The following is an 18394-nucleotide window of genomic DNA, read 5'->3' as shown; positions in this document are numbered from 1 at the left end:
GAGTCAGAGCATCTCGGTGTCCATTCCACTTGAGGCCACAAACTCAGGGTCCCTCTCACATACCAGTAGCTGAGAGAAGCCTCCTCTTGAGGTGCTTGTGGAAAGTTGGTATTCCTCTTGAGTCGAGCCAGTGACTAAGCTCCCATCACGAGATGATTTGGGGTCCACGGACCCCTTTCGTGTTGCTCCAGTGACCTCAGGATCACTCTAGACTTGAGACAGTGATCTTGGGTTTTCTCTGGAGTGCCATCAAGGAAATCAAGGCTCCTTTCACCTTTGAGGTGGAACACGGAATTGCTCTGCATGCAGTGCAGGGGTATCGGGCCTCATCTCGCGGCGAGGGGATAGTCTCATGGTTTTTCTCGAGTTGCGGCCGGAACCTGGGGTATATTCTCGAGTTACGACGGGGAGGGCCCTTCCATACACGTGTTTGTTCAGCGACGTCAGGACTCCTGCCTAGGAGCGAGGGACACCTCGAGATTCTCCTCGAGTCTTTGCATGTCAATTGGGACGCGTCTCCACGTGAGGCGGGAGACCCAGGGTCCCTTTCCACGTGCCACAGGGATCCTGGGACTCCTATCCATTTTCAAGAGGAGTCAGGCATCGTCTCCTTTGGAAGCATTGATCTCCGCCGGCCTCTCGAGTTTTCAAAGGATGTGAGGCCTCCGGTCGCGTTGAGGCGGAGGACTAGGTCTTTCTCTGTGGTCTCCACAGTGGATTCAGACATCCCTTCGTGTTGGGAGATGCAAGACGAGCCTGCATTCAATTCACTGCAGGGATATCCAGCCTTACTTCGAGTCAGAGCATCTCGGTGTACATTCCACTTGAGGCCAAAAACTCAGGGTCCCTCTCACATACCTGTAGCTGAGAGAAGCCTCCCCTTGAGGTGCTTGTGGAAAGTTGGTATTCCTCTTGAGTCGAAGCCATGGACTACGCTCTCATTTCCAGTTGATTTGGGGTCCACGGAGCCCTTTCGTATTGCTCCAGTGACCTCAGGATCCCTCTAGACTTGAGACAGTGATCTTGGGTTTTCTCTGGTGTGCGATCAAGGAAATCAAGGCTCCTTTCACGTTTGATGTGGAACACGGAATTGCTCTGCATGCAGTGCAGGTGAATCGGCCCTCATCTCGCGGCTAGGGGGAAGTCTCATGGTATTCCTCGAGTTGCGGCCGTAACCTGGGGTATATTCTCGAGTTACGACGGGGAGGGCCCTTCCAGACACGTGTTTGTTCAGCGACGTCAGGACTCCTGCTTAGGTGCGAGGGACACCTCGGGATTCTCCTCGAGTCTTGGCATTGCAATTGGGACGCGTCTCCACGTGAGGCGGGAGACCCAGGGTCCCTTTCCACGTGCCACAGGGATCCTGGGACTCCTATCCATTTTCAAGAGGAGTCAGGCATCGTCTCCTTTGGAAGCATTGATCTCCGCAGACCTCTCGAATTTTCAAAAGATGTGAGGCCTCCGGTCACGATGAGGCGGAGGACTAGGTCTTTCTCTGTGGTCTCCACAGGGGATTCAGACATCCCTTCGTCTTGGGAGATGCAAGACGAGCCTGCATTCAATCCACTGCAGCGATATCCGGCCTAATTTCGAGTCAGAGCATCTCGGTGTCCATTCCACTTGAGGCCACAAACTCAGGGTCCCTCTCACATACCTGTAGCTGAGAGAAGCCTCCATTTGAGGTGCTTGTGGAAAGTTGGTATTCCTCTTGAGTGGAAGCCAGGGACTAAGCTCTCATCTCGAGTTGATTTGGGGTCCACGGAGCCCTTTCGTGTTGCTCCAGTGACTTCAGGATCCCTCTAGACTTGAGACAGTGATCTTGGGTTTTCTCTGGAGTGCCATCAAGGAAATCAAGGCTCCTTTCACGTTTGATGTGGAACACGGAATTGCTCTGCACGCAGTGCAGGGGAATCGAGCCTCATCTCGCGGCGAGGTGGAATTCTCATGGTTTTTCTCGAGTCTCGCCTGGATCCTTTGTTATATTCTCGAGTTATGACGGGCAGGGCCCTTCCAGACACGTGTTTGTTCAGCGACGTCAGGACTCCTGCCTAGGTGCGAGGGACACCTCGGGATTCTCCTCGAGTCTTGGCATGGCAATTGGGACGCGTCTCCACGTGAGGCGGGAGACCCAGGGTCCCTTTCCACGTGCCACAGGGATCCTGGGACTCCTATCCATTTTCAAGAGGAGTCACGCATCATCTCCTTTGGAAGCATTGATCTCCGCCGGCCTCTCGAGTTTTCAAAGGATGTGAGGCCTCCGGTCGCTTTGAGGCGGAGGACTAGGTCTTTCTCTGTGGTCTCCACAGGGGATTCAGACAGCCCTTCGTCTTGGGAGATGCAAGACGAGCCTGCTTCCAATTCACTGCAGGGATATCCAGCCTTACTTCGAGTCAGAGCATCTCGGTGTCCATTCCACTTGAGGCCACAAACTCAGGGTCCCTCTCACATACCTGTAGCTGAGAGAAGCCTCCCCTTGAGGTGCTTGTGGAAAGTTGGTATTCCTATTGAGTCGAAGCCAGGGACTAAGCTCTCATCTCGATTTGATTTGGGGTTCCCCGAGCCCTTTCGTGTTGCTCCAGTGACCTCAGGATCCCTCTAGACTTGAGCCAGTGATCTTGGGTTTTCTCTGGAGTGCCATCAAGGAAATCAAGGCTCCTTTCACGTTTGATGTGGAACACGGAATTGCTCTGCATGCAGTGCAGGGGAATCGGGCCTCATCTCGCGGCGAGGGGGAAGTCTCATGGTTTTTCTCCAGTTGCGGACGGACCCTGGGGTATATTCTCGAGTTACGACGGGGAGGGCCCTACCAGACACGTGTTTGTTCAGCGACGTCAGGACTCCTGCCTAGGTGCGAGGGACACCTCGGGATTCTCCTCGAGTCTTGGCATGGCAATTGGGATGCGTCTCCACGTGAGGCGGGAGACCCAGTGTCCCTTTCCACGTGCCACCGGGATCCTGGGACTCGTTTCCATTTTCAAGAGTAGTCAGGCATCGTCTCCTTTGGAAGCATTGATCTCCGCGGACGTCTCGAGTTTTCAAAGGATGTGAGCCCTCCGGTCGCGATGAGGCGGAGAACTAGGTCTTTCTCTGTGGTCTCCACAGGGGATTCAGACATCCCTTCGTCTTGGGAGATGAAAGACGAGCTTGTATTCAATTCACTGCAGATATATCCGGCCTTACTTCGAGTCAGAGCATCTCGGTGTCCATTCCACTTGAGGCCACACACTCAGGGTCCCTCTCACATACCAGTAGCTGAGAGAAGCCTCCCCTTGAGGTGCTTGTTGAAAGTTGGTATTCCTCTTGAGTCGAAGCCAGGGACTAAGCACTCATCTGGAGTTGATTTGGGGTTCACCGAGCCCTTTCGTGTTGCTCCAGTGACCTCAGGTTCCCTCTAGACTTGAGACAGTGATCTTGGGTTTTCTCTGGAGTGCCATCAAGGAAATCAAGGCTCCTCTCACCTTTGATGTGGAACACGGAATTGCTCTGCATGCAGTGCAGGGGAATCGGGCCTCATCTCGCGGCGAGGGGATAGTCTCTTGGTTTTTCTCGAGTTGCGGCCGGAACCTGGGGTATATTCTCGAGTTACAACGGGGCGGGCCCTTCCAGACACGTGTTTGTTCAGCGACGTCAGGACTCCTGCCTAGGTGCGGGGGACACCTCGGGATTCTCCTCGAGTCTTGGCATGGCAATTGGGAGGCGTCTCCACGTGAGGCGGGAGACCCAGGTCCGTTTCCACATGCCACAGGGATCCTGGGACTCCTATCCATTTTCAAGAGGAGTCAGGCATCGTCTCCTTTGGAAGCATTGATCTCCGCGGACCTCTCGAGTTTTCAAAGGATGTCAGGCCTCCGGTCGCGATGAGGCGGAGAATTAGTTCTTTCTCTGTGGTCTCCACAGGGGATTCAGACATCCCTTCGTCTTGGGAGATGCAAGACGAGCCTGCATTCAATTCACTGTAGGGATATCCGGCCTTTCTTCGAGTCAGAGCATCTCGGTGTCCATTCCACTTGAGGCCAGCAACTCAGGGTCCCTCTCACATACCTGTAGCTGAGAGATGCCTCCTCTTGAGGTGCTTGTGGAAAGTTGGTATTCCTCTTGTCTCGAAGCCAGGGACTAAGCTACCATCTCGAGTTGATTTGGGGTGCACGGAGCCCTTTCGTGTTGCTCCAGTGACCTCAGGATCCCTCTCGACTTGAGACAGTGATTTTGGGTTTTCTCTGCAGTGCCATCAAGGAAATCAAGTCTCCTTTCACGTTTAATGTGGAACACGGAATTGCTCTGCATGCAGTCCAGGATAATCAGGCCTCATGTCGCGGCGAGGGGGAAGTCTCATGGTTTTTCTCGAGTTGCGGCCGGAACCTGGGGTATATTCTCGAGTTACGACGGGGAGGGCCCTTCCAGACACGTGTTTGTTCAGCGACGTCAGGACTCCTGCCTAGGTGCGAGGGACACCTCGGGATTCTCCTCGAGTCTTGGCATGGAAATTGGGACGCATCTCCACGTGAGGCGGGAGACCCAGGGTCCCTTTCCACGTGCCACAGGGATCCTGGGACTCCTATCCATTTTCAAGAGGAGTCAGGCATCCTCTCCTTTGGAAGCATTGACCTCCGCGGACCTCTCGAGTTTTCAAAGGATATGAGGCCTCTGGTCCCAAAGAGACGGAGAACTAGGTCTTTCTCTGTGGTCTCCACAGGGGATTCAGACATCCCTTCGTGTTGGTAGATGCAAGACGAGCCTGCATTCAATTCACTGCAGGGATATCCGGCCTTACTTCGAGTCAGAGCATCTCGGTGTCCATTCCACTTGAGGCCACAAACTCAGGGGCCCTCTCACATACCTGTAGCTGAGAGAAGCCTCCTCTTGAGGTGCTTGTGGAAAGTTGGTTTTCCTCTTTAGACGAAGCCAGGGACTAAGCTCTCATATCGAGTTGATTTGCGTTCCACGGAGCCCTTTCGTGTTGCTCCAGTGACCTCAGGATCCCTCTAGACTTGAGACAGTGATATTGGGTTTTCTCTAGAGTGCCATCAAGGAAATCAAGGCTCCTTTCACGTTTGATGTGGAACACGGAATTGCTCTGCACGCAGTGCAGGGGAATGGGGCCTCATCTCGCGGCGAGGGGGAAGTCTCATGGTTTTTCTCGAGTTGCGGCCGGAACCTGGGGTATATTCTCGAGTTACGATGGGGAGGGCCCTTCCAGACATGTGTTTGTTCAGCGACTTCAGGACTCCTGCCTAGGTGCGGGGGACACCTCGGGATTCTCCTCGAGTCTTGGCATGGCAATTGGGACGCGTCTCCACGTGAGGCGGGAGACCCAGGGTCCCTTTCCACGTGCCACAGGGATCCTGGGAATACTATCCATTTTCAAGAAGAGTCAGGCATCGTCTCCTTTGGAAGCATTGATCTCCACAGACCTCTCGAGTTTTCAAAGGATGTGAGGCTCCAGTCATGATGAGGCGGAGGACTAGGTCTTTCTCTGTGGTCTCCACAGGGGATTCAGACATCTCTTCATCTATGGAGATGAAAGACGAGCCTGCATTCAATTCACTGAAGGGATATCCGGCCTTACCTCGAGTCAGAGCATCTCGGTGTCCATTCCACTTGAGGCCACAAACTCAGGGTCCCTCTCACATACCTGTAGCTGAGAGAAGCCTCCTCTTGAGGTGCTTGTGGAAAGTTGGTATTCCTCTTGACTCGAAGCCAGGGACTAAGCTCTCATCTCGAGTTGATTTGGGGTGCACGGAGCCCTTTCTTGTTGCTCCAGTGGCCTCAGGATCCCTCTAGACTTGAGACAGTGACTTTGGTTTTTCTCTGGAGTGCCATCAAGGAAATCAAGGCTCCTTTCACGTTTGATGTGGAACATGGAATTGCTCTGCACGCAGTGCAGGGGAATCAGGCCTCATGTCGCTGGGAGGGGGAAGTCTCATGGTTTTTCTCGAGTTGTGGCCGGAACCTGGGGTATATTCTCGAGTTACGACGGGGAAGGCGCTTCCAGACACGTGTTTGTTCAGCGACGTCAGGACTCCTGCCTAGGTGCGAGGGACACTTCGGGATTCTCCACGAGTCTTGGCATGGCAATTGGGACGCGGCTCCACGTGAGGCAGGAGACCCAGGGTCCCTTTCCACGTGCCACAGGGATCCTGGGACTCCTATCCATTTTCAAGAGGAGTCAGGCATCGTCTCCTTTGGAAGCATTGATCTCCGTGGACCTCTCGAGTTGTCAAAGGATGTGAGGCCACCGGTCGCGATGAGGCAGAGGACTAGGTCTTTCTCTGTGGTCTCCACAGGGGATTCAGACATCCCTTCGTCTTGGGAGATGCAAGACGGGCCTGCATTCAATTCACTGCAGGGATATCCGGCCTTACTTCGAGTCAGAGCATCTCGGTGTCCATTCCACTTGAGGCCACAAACTCAGGGTCCCTCTCACATACCTGTAGCTGAGAGAAGCCTCCTCTTGAGGTGCTTGTGGATAGTTGGTATTCCACTTGATCGAAGCCAGGGAATAAGCTTTCATCTCGAGTTTATTTGGGGTCCACGGAGCCCTTTCGTGTTGCTCCAGTGACCTCAGGTTCCCTCTAGACTTGAGACAGTGACTTTTGGTATTCTCTGGAGTGCGATCAAGGAAATCAAGGCTCCTTTCACGTTTGATGTGGAACACGGAATTGCTCTGCACGCAGTGCAGGGGTATCGGGCCTCATCTCGCAGCGAGGGGGAAGTCTCACGGTTTTTCTCGAGTTGCGGCCGGAACCTGGGATATATTCTCGAGTTATGATGGGGAGGGCCCTTCCAGACACGTGTTTGTTCAGCGACGTCAGGACTCCTGCCTAGGTGAGAGGGACACCTCGGGATTCTCCTCGAGTCTTGGCATGGCAATTGGGACGCGTCTCCACGTGAGGGGGGAAACCCAGCGTCCCTTTCCACGTGCCACAGGGATCCTGGGACTCCTATCCATTTTCAAGAGGAGTCACGAATCGTCTCCTTAGGAAGCATTGATCTCCGTGGACCTCTGGATTTTTCAAAGGATGTGAGGCCTCAGGTCGCGTTGAGGCGGAGGACTAGGTCTTTTCTGTGGTCTCCACAGGGGATTCAGAGATCCCTTCGTCTTGGGAGATGCAAGACGAGCCTGCATTCAATTCACTGCAGGGATATCCGGCCTTACTTAAAGTCAGAGCATCTCGTTGTCCATTCCACTTGAGGCCACAAACTCAGGGTCCCTCTCACATACCTGTAGCTGAGAGAAGCCTCCTCTTGAGGTGCTTGTGGAAAGTTGGTATTCCTCTTGAGTCGAAGCCAGGGACTAAGCTCTCACCTCGAGTTGATTTGGGGTCCACGGAGCCCTTTCGTGTTGCTACAGTGACCTCAGGATCCCTCTAGACTTGAGACAGTGATCTTGGGTTTTCTCTGGAGTGCCATCAAGGAAATCAAGGCTCCGTTCACATTTAATGTGGAACACGGAATTCCTCTGCACGCAGTGTAGGGGAATCGGGCCTCATCTGGCAGCGAGGGGGCAGTCTCATGGTTTTTCTCGAGTTGCGGCCGGAACCTGGGGTATATTCTCGACTTACGACGGGGAGGGCCCTTCCAGACACGTGTTTGTTTGTGACGTCAGGACCCCTGCCTAGGTGCGAGGGACACCTCGGGATTCTCCTCGAGTCTTGGCATGGCAATTGGGACGCGTCTCCACGTGAGGCGGGAGACCCAGGGTCCCTTTCCACGTGCCACAGGGATCCTGGGACTCCTATCCATTTTCAAGAGGAGTCAGGCATCGTCTCCTTTGGAAGCACTGATCTCCGCGGACCTCTCGAGTTTTCAAAGGATGTGAGGCCTCCGGTCGCGATGAGGCGGAGGACTAGGTCTTTCTCTGTGGCCTCCACAGGGGATTCAGACATCCCTTCGTCTTGGGAGATGGAAGACGAGCCTGCTTTCAAATCACTGCAGGGATATCCGGCCTTACTTCGAGTCAGAGCATCTCGGTGTCCATTCCACTTGAGGCCACAAACTCAGGGTCCCTCTCACATACCTGTAGCTGAGAGAAGCCTCCTCTTGAGGTGCTTGTGGAAAGTTGGTATTCCTCTTGAGTCTAATCCAGGGACTAAGCTGTCTTCTCGAGTTGATTTGGGGTCCACGGAGCCCTTTCCTGTTGGTCCAGTGACCTCAGGATCCCTCTAGACTTGAGACAGTGATCTTGGGTTTTCTCTGGAGTGCCATCAAGGAAATCAAGGCTCCTTTCACGTTTGATGTGGAACACGGAATTGCTCTGCATGCAGTGCAGGGGAATCGGGCCTCAACTCGCGGCGAGGGGGAAATCTCATGGTTTTTCTCGAGTTGCGGCCGGAACCTGGGGTATATTCTCGAGTTACGACGGGGAGGGCCCTTCCAGACACGTGTTTGTTCAGCGACGTCAGGACTCCTGCCTAGGTGCGAGGGACACCTCGGGATTCTCCTCGAGTCTTGGCATGGCAATTTGGACGCGTCTCCATGTGAGGCGGGAGACCCAGGGTCCCTTTCCACGTGCCACAGGGATCCTGGGACTCCTATCCATTTTCAAGAGGAGTCAGGCATCGTCTCCTTTGGAAGCATTGATCTCCGCGGACCTCTCGAGTTTTCAAAGGATGTGAGGGCTCCGGTCGCCATGAAGCGGAGAACTAGGTCTTTCTCTGTGGTCTCCACAGCGGATTCAGACATCGGTTCGTCTTGGGAGATGCAAGACGAGCCTGCATTCAATTCACTGCAGGGATATCCGGCCTTACTTCGAGTCAGAGCATCTCGGTGTCCATTCCACTTGAGGCCACAAACTCAGGGTCCCTCTCACATACCTGTAGCTGAGAGAAGCCTCCTCATGAGGTGCTTGTGGAAAGTTGGTATTCCTCTTGAGTCTAAGCCAGGGACTAAGCTCTCATCTCGAGTTGATTTGGGGTCCACGGAGCCCTTTCCTGTTGGTCCAGTGACCTCAGGATCCCTCTAGACTTGAGACAGTGAACTTGGGTTTTCTCTGCAGTGCCATCAAGGAAATCAAGGCTCCTTTCACGTTTGATGTGGAAAACGGAATTGCTCTGCACGCAGGGCAGGGGAATCGGGCCTCATCTCGCGGCGAGGGGGAAGTCTCATGGTTTTTCTCGACTTGCGGCCGGAACCTGGGGTATATTCTCGAGTTACGACGGGGAGGGCCCTTCCAGACACGTGTTTGTTCAGCGACGTCAGGATTCCTGCCTAGGTGCGAGGGACACCTCGGGATTCTCCTCGAGTCTTGGCATGGCAATTGGGACTCGTCTCCACGTGAGGCGGGAGACCCAGGGTCCCTTTCCACGTGCCACAGGGATCCTGGGACTCCTATCCATTTTCAAGAGGAATCAGGCATCGTCTCCTTCAGAAATATTGATCTCTGTGGACCTCTCGAGTTTTCAAAGGATATGAGGCCTCCGGTTGCGTTGAGGTGGAGGACTAGGTCTTTCTCTGTGGTCTCCACAGGGGATTCAGACATCCCTTCGTCTTGGGAGATGCAAGACGAGCCTGCATTCAATTCACTGCAGGGATATCCGGCCTTACTTCGAGTCAGAGCATCTCGGTGTCCATTCCACTTGAGGCCAGAAACTCAGGGTCCCTCTCACATACCTGTAGCTGAGAGAAGCCTCCTCTTGAGGTGCTTGTGGAAAGTTGGTATTCCTCTTGAGTCGAAGCCAGGGACTGAGCTCTCATCTCGAGTTGATTTGGGGTCCACGGAGCCCTTTCGTGTTGCTCCAGTGACCTCAGGATCCCTCTAGACTTGAGACAGTGATCTTGGGTTTTCTCTGGAGTGCCATCAAGGAAATCAAGGCTCCGTTCACGTTTGATGTGGAACACGGAATTGCTTTGCATGTATTGCAGGGGAATCGGGCCTCAACTCGCGGCGAGGAGGAAATCTCATGGTTTTTCTCGAGTTGCGGCCGGAACCTGGGGTATATTCTCGAGTTACGACGGGTAGGGCCCTTCCAGACACGTGTTTGTTCAGCGACGACAGGACTCCTCCCTAGGTGCGAGGGACACCTCGGGTTTCTCCTCGAGTCTTGGCATGGCAATTGGGACGCGTCTCCACGTGAGGCGTGAGACACAGTGTCCCTTTCCACGTGCCACAGGGATTCTGGGACTCCTATCCATTTTCAAGAGGAGGCAGGCATCGTCTCCTTCGGAAGCATTGATCTCCGCGGACCTCTCTAGTTTTCAAAGGATGTGAGGCCTCCGGTCTCGATGAGGCGGAGAACGAGGTCTTTCTCTGTGGTCTCCACAGGGGATTCAGACAACCCTTCGTCTTGGGTGATGCAAGACGAGCCTTCATTCAATTCACTGCAGGGATATCCGGCCTTATTTCAAGTCAGAGCATCTCGGTGTCCATTCCACTTGAGGCCACAAACTCAGGGTCCCTCTCACGTACCTGTAGCTGAGAGAAGCCTCCTCTTGAGGTGCTTGTGGAAAGTTGGTATTCCTCTTGAGTCTAAGCCAGGGACTAAGCTCTCATCTCGATTTGATTTGGGGTCCACGGAGCCCTTTCCTGTTGGTCGAGTGACCTCAGGATCCCTCTAGACTTGAGACAGTGATCTTGGGTTTTCTCTGGAGTGCCATCAAGGAAATCAAGGCTCCTTTCCTGTTTGATGTGGAACACGGAATTGCTCTGCACGCAGTGCAGGGGAATCGGGCCTCATCTCGCGGCGAGGGGGAAGTTTCATGGTTTTTCTCGAGTTGCGGCCGGAACCTGGGGTATATCCTCGAGTTACGATGGGGAGGAAACTTCCAGACACGTGTTTGTTCAGCGACGTCAGGACTCCTGCCTAGGTGCGAGGAACATGTCGGGATTCTCCTCGAGTCTTGGCATGGCAATTGGGACGCGTCTCCACGTGAGGTGGGAGACCCAGGGTCCCTTTCCACGTGCCACAGGGATCCTGGGACTCCTATCCATTTTCAAGAGGATTCAGGCATCGTCTCCTTTGGAAGCAGTGATCTCCGCAGATCTCTCGAGTTTTCAAAGGATGTGAGAGCTCCGTTCGCGATGAGGCGGAGGACTACGTCTTTCTCTGTCGTCTCCACAGGGGATTCAGACATCCCTTCGTCTTGGGAGATGCAAGACGAGCCTGCATTCAATTCACTGCCGGGATATCCCGCCTTACTTCGAGTCAGAGCATCTCGGTGTCCATTCCACTTGAGGCCACAAACTCAGGGTCCCTCTCACATACCTGTAGCTGAGAGAAGCCTCCTCTTGAGGTGCTTGTGGAAAGTTGGTATTCCTCTTGAGTCGAAGCCAGGGACTAAGCTCTCATCTCGAGATGATTTGGGGTCCACGGAGCCCTTTCGTGTTGGTCCAGTGACCTCAGGATCCCTCTAGACTTGAGACAGTGATCTTGGGTTTTCTCTGGAGTGCCATCAAGGAAATCAAGGCTCCTTTCACGTTTGATGTGGAACACGGAATTGCTCTGCATGCAGTGCAGGGGAATCGGGCCTCATCTCGCGGCGAGGGGGAAGTCTCATGGTTTTTCTCGACTTGCGGCCGGAACCTGGGGTATATTCTCGAGTTACGACGGGGAGGGCCCTTCCAGACACGTGTTTGTTCAGCGACGTCAGGATTCCTGCCTAGGTGCGAGGGACACCTCGGGATTCTCCTCGAGTCTTGGCATGGCAATTGGGACTCGTCTCCACGTGAGGCGGGAGACCCAGGGTCCCTTTCCACGTGCCACAGGGATCCTGGGACTCCTATCCATTTTCAAGAGGAATCAGGCATCGTCTCCTTCAGAAATATTGATCTCTGTGGACCTCTCGAGTTTTCAAAGGATATGAGGCCTCCGGTTGCGTTGAGGTGGAGGACTAGGTCTTTCTCTGTGGTCTCCACAGGGGATTCAGACATCCCTTCGTCTTGGGAGATGCAAGACGAGCCTGCATTCAATTCACTGCAGGGATATCCGGCCTTACTTCGAGTCAGAGCATCTCGGTGTCCATTCCACTTGAGGCCAGAAACTCAGGGTCCCTCTCACATACCTGTAGCTGAGAGAAGCCTCCTCTTGAGGTGCTTGTGGAAAGTTGGTATTCCTCTTGAGTCGAAGCCAGGGACTGAGCTCTCATCTCGAGTTGATTTGGGGTCCACGGAGCCCTTTCGTGTTGCTCCAGTGACCTCAGGATCCCTCTAGACTTGAGACAGTGATCTTGGGTTTTCTCTGGAGTGCCATCAAGGAAATCAAGGCTCCGTTCACGTTTGATGTGGAACACGGAATTGCTTTGCATGTATTGCAGGGGAATCGGGCCTCAACTCGCGGCGAGGAGGAAATCTCATGGTTTTTCTCGAGTTGCGGCCGGAACCTGGGGTATATTCTCGAGTTACGACGGGTAGGGCCCTTCCAGACACGTGTTTGTTCAGCGACGACAGGACTCCTCCCTAGGTGCGAGGGACACCTCGGGTTTCTCCTCGAGTCTTGGCATGGCAATTGGGACGCGTCTCCACGTGAGGCGTGAGACCCAGGGTCCCTTTCCACGTGCCACAGGGATCCTGGGACTCCTATCCATTTTCAAGAGGATTCAGGCATCGTCTCCTTTGGAAGCAGTGATCTCCGCAGACCTCTCGAGTTTTCAAAGGATGTGAGAGCTCCGTTCGCGATGAGGCGGAGGACTACGTCTTTCTCTGTCGTCTCCACAGGGGATTCAGACATCCCTTCGTCTTGGGTGATGCAAGACGAGCCTGCATTCAATTCACTGCCGGGATATCCCGCCTTACTTCGAGTCAGAGCATCTCGGTGTCCATTCCACTTGAGGCCACAAACTCAGGGTCCCTCTCACATACCTGTAGCTGAGAGAAGCCTCCTCTTGAGGTGCTTGTGGAAAGTTGGTATTCCTCTTGAGTCGAAGCCAGGGACTAAGCTCTCATCTCGAGATGATTTGGGGTCCACGGAGCCCTTTCGTGTTGCTCCAGTGACCTTAGGATCCCTCTAGACTTGAGACAGTGATCTTGGGTTTTCTCTGGAGTGCCATCAAGGAAATCAAGGCTCCTTTCACGTTTGATGTGGAACACGGAATTGCTCTGCACGCAGTGCAGGGGAATCGGGCCTCATCTCGCGGCGAGGGGGAAGTCTCATGGTTTTTCTCGAGTTGCGGGCGGAACCTGGGGTATAGTCTCGAGTTACGACGGGGAGGGCCCTTCCGGACACGTGTTTGTTCATCGACGTCAGGACTCCTGCCTAGGTGCGAGGGACACCTCGGGATTCTCCTCGAGTCTTGGCATGGCAATTGAGACGCGTCTCCACGTGAGGCGGGAGACCCAGGGTCCCTTTTCACGTGCCACAAGGATCCTGGGGCTCCTATCCATTTTCAAGGGGAGTCAGGCATCGTTTCCTTTGGAAGCATTGATCTCCGGGGACCTCTCGAGTTTTCCAAGGATGTGAGGCCTACGGTCGCGATGAGGCGGAGGACTAGGTCTTTCTCTGTGGTCTCCAGAGGGGATTCAGACATCCCTTCGTCTTGGGAGATGCAAGACGAGCCTGCATTCAATTCACTGCAGGGATATCCGGCCTTACTTCGAGTCAGAGCATCTCGGTGTTCATTCCACTTGAGTCCACCAACTCAGGATCCCTCTCACATACCTGTAGCTGAGAGAGGCCTCCTCTTGAGGTGCTTGTGGAAAGTTGGTATTCCTCTTGAGTCGATGCCACGGACTAAACTCTCATCTCGAGTTGATTTGGGGTCCACGGAGCCCTTTCTTGTTGCTACAGTGACCTCAGGATCCCTCTAAACTTGAGACAGTGATCTTGGATACTCTCTGGATTGCCATCAAGGAAATCAATGCTCCTTTCAAGTTTGATGTGGAACACGGAATTGCTCTGCACGCAGTGCAGGGGAATCGGGCCTCATCTCGAGGCAAGGGGAAGTCTCATGGTTTTTCTCGAGTTGCGGCCGGAACCTGGGGTATATTCTCGAGTTACGACGGGGAGGGCCCTTCCAGACACGTGTTTGTTCAGCGACATAAGGACCACTGCCTAGGTGCGAGGGACACCTCGGGATTCTCCTCGAGTCTTGGCATGGCAATTGGGACGCGTCTCCACCTCAGGCGGGAGACCCAGGGTCCCTTTCCACGTGCCACAGGGATCCTGGGACTCCTATCCATTTTCAAGAGGAGTCAGGCATCGTCTCCTTTGGAAGCATTGATCTCCGCGGACCTCTCGAGTTTTCAAAGGATGTGAGCCGTCCGGTCGCGATGAGGCGGAGGACTAGGTCGTTTTCTGTGGTCTCCACAGGGGATTCAGACATCCCTTCATCTTGGGAGATGCAAGACGAGCCTGCATTCAATCCACTGCAGCGATATCCGGCCTAAATTCGAGTCAGAGCATCTCGGTGTCCATTCCACTTGAGGCCACAAACTCAGGGTCCCTCTCACATACCTGTAGCTGAGAGAAGCCTCCATTTGAGGTGCTTGTGGAAAGTTGGTATTCCTCTTGAGGGGAAGCCAGGGACTAAGCTCTCATCTCCAGTTGATTTGGGGTCCACGGAGCCCTTTCGTGTTGCTCCAGTGACCTCAGGATCCCTCTAGACTTGAGACAGTGATCTTGGGTTTTCTCTGGAGTGCCATCAAGGAAATCAAGGCTCCTTTCACGTTTGATGTGAAACACGGAATTGCTCTGCACGCAGTGCAGGGGAATCGAGCCTCATCTCGCGGCGAGGTGGAATTCTCATGGTTTTTCTCGAGTCTCGCCTGGATCCTGTGTTATATTCTCGAGTTATGACGGGCAGGGCCCTTCCAGACACGTGTTTGTTCAGCGACGTCAGGACTCCTGCCTAGGTGCGAGGGACACCTCGGGATTCTCCTCGAGTCTTGGCATGGCAATTGGGACGCGTCTCCACGTGAGGCGGGAGACCCAGGGTCCCTTTCCACGTGCCACAGGGATCCTGGGACTCCTATCCATTTTCAAGAGGAGTCACGCATCATCTCCTTTGGAAGCATTGATCTCCGCCGGCCTCTCGAGTTTTCAAAGGATGTGAGGCCTCCGGTCGCTTTGAGGCGGAGGACTAGGTCTTTCACTGTGGTCTCCACAGGGGATTCAGACAGCCCTTCGTCTTGGGAGATGCAAGACGAGCCTGCTTCCAATTCACTGCAGGGATATCCAGCCTTACTTCGAGTCAGAGCATCTCGGTGTCCATTCCACTTGAGGCCACAAACTCAGGGTCCCTCTCACATACCTGTAGCTGAGAGAAGCCTCCCCTTGAGGTGCTTGTGGAAAGTTGGTATTCCTCTTGAGTCGAAGCCAGGGAATAAGCTCTCATCTCTATTTGATTTGGGGTTCCCCGAGCCCTTTCGTGTTGCCCCAGTGACCTCAGGATCCCTCTAGACTTGAGCCAGTGATCTTGGGTTTTCTCTGGAGTGCCATCAAGGAAATCAAGGCTCCTTTCACCTTTGATGTGGAACACGGAATTGCTCTGCATGCAGTGCAGGGGAATCGGGCCTCATCTCGCGGCGAGGGGGAAGTCTCATGGTTTTTCTCCAGTTGCGGACGGACCCTGGGGTATATTCTCGAGTTACGACGGGGAGGGCCCTACCAGACACGTGTTTGTTCAGCGACGTTAGGACTCCTGCCTAGGTGCGAGGGACACCTCGGGATTCTCCTCGAGTCTTGGCATGGCAATTGGGATGCGTCTCCACGTGAGGCGGGAGACCCAGTGTCCCTTTCCACGTGCCACCGGGATCCTGGGACTCGTTTCCATTTTCAAGAGTAGTCAGGCATCGTCTCCTTTGGAAGCATTGATCTCCGCGGACCTCTCGAGTTTTCAAAGGATGTGAGCCCTCCGGTCGCGATGAGGCGGAGAACTAGGTCTTTCTCTGTGGTCTCCACAGGGGATTCAGACATCCCTTCGTCTTGGGAGATGAAAGACGAGCTTGTATTCAATTCACTGCAGATATATCCGGCCTTACTTCGAGTCAGAGCATCTCGGTGTCCATTCCACTTGAGGCCACACACTCAGGGTCCCTCTCACATACCAGTAGCTGAGAGAAGCCTCCCCTTGAGGTGCTTGTTGAAAGTTGGTATTCCTCTTGAGTCGAAGCCAGGGACTAAGCACTCATCTGGAGTTGATTTGGGGTTCACCGAGCCCTTTCGTGTTGCTCCAGTGACCTCAGGTTCCCTCTAGACTTGAGACAGTGATCTTGGGTTTTCTCTGGAGTGCCATCAAGGAAATCAAGGCTCCTCTCACCTTAGATGTGGAACACGGAATTGCTCTGCATGCAGTGCAGGGGAATCGGGCCTCATCTCGCGGCGAGGGGATAGTCTCTTGGTTTTTCTCGAGTTGCGGCCGGAACCTGGGGTATATTCTCGAGTTACGACGGGGCGGGCCCTTCCAGACACGTGTTTGTTCAGCGACGTCAGGACTCCTGCCTAGGAGCGAGGGACACCTCGGGATTCTCCTCGAGTCTTGGCATGGCAATTGGGACCCGTCTCCACGTGAGGCGGGAGACCCAGGGTCCCTTTCCACGTGCCACAGGGATCCTGGGACTCTTATCCATTTTCAAGAGGAGTCAGGCATCGTCTCCTTTGGAAGCATTGATCTCCGCGGACCTCTCGAGTTTTCAAAGGATGTGAGCCGTCCGGTCGCGATGAGGCGGAGGACTAGGTCTTTTTCTGTGGTCTCCACAGGGGATTCAGACATCCCTTCATCTTGGGAGATGCAAGACGAGCCTGCATTCAATTCACTGCAGGGATATCCGGCCTTACTTCGAGTCAGAGCATCTCGGTGTTCATTCCACTTGAGTCCACCAACTCAGGATCCCTCTCACATACCTGTAGCTGAGAGAGGCCTCCTCTTGAGGTGCTTGTGGAAAGTTGGTATTCCTCTTGAGTCGATGCCAAGGACTAAACTCTCATCTCGAGTTGATTTGGGGTCCACGGAGCCCTTTCTTGTTGCTACAGTGACCTCAGGATCCCTCTAAACTTGAGACAGTGATCTTGGATACTCTCTGGATTGCCATCAAGGAAATCAATGCTCCTTTCAAGTTTGATGTGGAACACGGAATTGCTCTGCACGCAGTGCAGGGGAATCGGGCCTCATCTCGAGGCAAGGGGAAGTCTCATGGTTTTTCTCGAGTTGCGGCCGGAACCTGGGGTATATTCTCGAGTTACGACGGGGAGGGCCCTTCCAGACACGTGTTTGTTCAGCGACATAAGGACCACTGCCTAGGTGCGAGGGACACCTCGGGATTCTCCTCGAGTCTTGGCATGGCAATTGGGACGCGTCTCCACCTCAGGCGGGAGACCCAGGGTCCCTTTCCACGTGCCACAGGGATCCTAGGACTCCTATCCATTTTCAAGAGGAGTCAGGCATCGTCTCCTTTGGAAGCATTGATCTCCGCGGACCTCTCGAGTTTTCAAAGGATGTGAGCCGTCCGGTCGCGATGAGGCGGAGGACTAGGTCTCTTTCTGTGGTCTCCACAGGGGATTCAGACATCCCTTCATCTTGGGAGATGCAAGACGAGCCTGCATTCAATCCACTGCAGCGATATCCGGCCTAACTTCGAGTCAGAGCATCTCGGTGTCCATTCCACTTGAGGCCACAAACTCAGGGTCCCTCTCACATACCTGTAGCTGAGAGAAGCCTCCATTTGAGGTGCTTGTGGAAAGTTGGTATTCCTCTTGAGTGGAAGCCAGGGACTAAGCTCTCATCTCCAGTTGATTTGGGGTCCACGGAGCCCTTTCGTGTTGCTCCAGTGACCTCAGGATCCCTCTAGACTTGAGACAGTGATCTTGGGTTTTCTCTGGAGTGCCATCAAGGAAATCAAGGCTCCTTACACGTTTGATGTGAAACACGGAATTGCTCTGCACGCAGTGCAGGGGAATCGAGCCTCATCTCGCGGCGAGGTGGAATTCTCATGGTTTTTCTCGAGTCTCGCCTGGATCCTGTGTTATATTCTCGAGTTATGACGGGCAGGGCCCTTCCAGACACGTGTTTGTTCAGCGACGTCAGGACTCCTGCCTAGGTGCGAGGGACACCTCGGGATTCTCCTCGAGTCTTGGCATGGCAATTGGGACGCGTCTCCACGTGAGGCGAGAGACCCAGGGTCCCTTTCCACGTGCCACAGGGATCCTGGGACTCCTATCCATTTTCAAGAGGAGTCACGCATCATCTCCTTTGGAAGCATTGATCTCCGCCGGCCTCTCGAGTTTTCAAAGGATGTGAGGCCTCCGGTCGCTTTGAGGCGGAGGACTAGGTCTTTCACTGTGGTCTCCACAGGGGATTCAGACAGCCCTTCGTCTTGGGAGATGCAAGACGAGCCTGCTTCCAATTCACTGCAGGGATATCCAGCCTTACTTCGAGTCAGAGCATCTCGGTGTCCATTCCACTTGAGGCCACAAACTCAGGGTCCCTCTCACATACCTGTAGCTGAGAGAAGCCTCCCCTTGAGGTG

Source organism: Dama dama, chromosome 2, assembly GCF_033118175.1.
Source record: "Dama dama isolate Ldn47 chromosome 2, ASM3311817v1, whole genome shotgun sequence".
Lineage (NCBI taxonomy): Eukaryota > Metazoa > Chordata > Mammalia > Artiodactyla > Cervidae > Dama > Dama dama.
Note: the sequence above shows the minus strand (reverse complement) of the source record.